Here is a 1823-nt window from a genome sequence, read left to right as displayed (position 1 = left end):
CACACCTTCTAAAAGACACATCTTTTTGTCAGGGGTTTTTGAAATGGCCATGTACAGACAGCTCTCTGCAGTCCATCCAGTATACAAGGTACCTGTATTTCAGTACATAGTCATGATATTTAGATTCAGTGTTAAACTGAAGATTGTGGTTTCATATACGTCAATTTACTGATGAAGGGTTGCTGGTTCTGATTTCCTTGCCTTTTTTCAACCATGGTTTAATGTTAACCAAAAACTTCCGAGCAACATAAAAAACCACCTTTGCTGTACTTAATGCACATTTTAAATCCATAATTTCTTCTTACAGTTACTGATGCCTCATGTTCGTTTCCACAATTGCAATCAATGCAAAGGCCAGAGAAAAGCTCATCAGTAAAGACGGAATCTTCGGCCAGAAGCTTTAAAGCTAATTGATTACATCCAAACATAAAATGGCATCTCGTTAGGATCCAAAGCAATTCTATTCATATTTTGATTATTCTGTGTTTTGTCTGGCAAGCCATACTCTGTCTGTGATATACAGTAGTTTAAGAACCTCGCGATGTTAACAAATCTTCATCATGACAAAACTGAGTTATTGTTCGACTTTTATTACTTTTTTTGATATGTGATTCTGTCTTTTTTGCTGAATGCTCTTATTAAATACATAGGCTTCATTATATTTAGTTAGCTGGTGTTTTTGTGTGTAAACCGACAGACTCCATGTACTGTATTTCTCCTAAATATTTACAAATGCAGAAACATCCATCAGAATAAAAACTTCACCCACTGTCCCTCTTAGATGGTCACTTGAGTAGTCTAAATAAATGCTTTCAGTGTAGTTAATTTCTGAAAGTATTTAGGTAAAATATTAACTGTATTCTTGGTGTCCAAAAGGTTAGTAGCATCCAATGGAGCTGGGATAGGGGAAACTGATACAAAATACCATGAAGACTTTAACCTACGAGTCTCTGTGCTTTCCTGAGGACATAAAAGCTCGAGGAATGGAAGATGTGCCTAAATACTATTTAGAGATGATGGCAAGATGGTCTGGGAGAAGGCAATACACTGGTAGGTGGTAGCAACAGTTCAGATCATGTAGTTTAAAGTACAAATTAGTCCACATATGTGCCAATGAAATGTTTGGCATCCAGAGTTTTTTCTTTTTCTTTCTATCTTTCTGTAGCTTTGTTTCTGCTGTGATCAAGACCTACTATCTCAGTGATAAGGCGGTTCAAAAAGATGTGGAGATTCAAGAGTTTGTTAAGGATGTTGCCTGCTTCGGCATGAATAATTCTGACAGTGAGTACAGGTTCAACTTATCAAAGTGTCAGTGTATGTTTGTCTGCATGATTGTTTGAAATTTTTTATATTTTCTATGCATCTTTGTGCCACTTTTAAATGTGTACACAAGTTAAATGCATACTGCCACTGTTTACAGACTTCCCAAAGTCTCTTAGCTCTCGAGAGCAGTTGGTCGAGTATCTGACTGCTGTGATATTCACCGCCTCAGCACAACATGGGGTCAACTTCGGACAGGTGAGGTTACACACTTTCATATCATCGGCAAGAATGTTTAAAATTCATAGGCAAAATTCTTGATAATATCTATAAGCTAATATCTGAGAGTTTATGTTCCAGTTTGACTGGTATGGCTGGATCCCCAACAGTCCTTCCACCATGCAAGCCGCCTCCCCAACAGAAGGGCCAGGTGGATTTGAAGTATATCATGGAGAGTCTGCCTGACCGTGAATGTTCCAGCAAGGTTTTGGGAACATTTTGGGGTCCCTCACTGACCCAAAAAAGAATGAGGTTTGTTGTCTGTTTTCGCATATAATTTTCAC

General features: G+C 38.0%; 1 pseudogene; it reads left to right on the top strand.

Moving 5' to 3' along the window:
* Positions 1–37: 37 nt before the first annotated feature.
* LOC109081069 lies at positions 38–1744 on the top strand (annotated as a pseudogene).
* The last annotated feature ends 79 nt before the right edge of the window (positions 1745–1823 follow it).

This window comes from Cyprinus carpio, unplaced genomic scaffold (assembly GCF_018340385.1).
Source record: "Cyprinus carpio isolate SPL01 unplaced genomic scaffold, ASM1834038v1 S000005611, whole genome shotgun sequence".
Lineage (NCBI taxonomy): Eukaryota > Metazoa > Chordata > Actinopteri > Cypriniformes > Cyprinidae > Cyprinus > Cyprinus carpio.
Note: the sequence above shows the minus strand (reverse complement) of the source record. Positions and strands in the feature narration are given on the sequence as shown.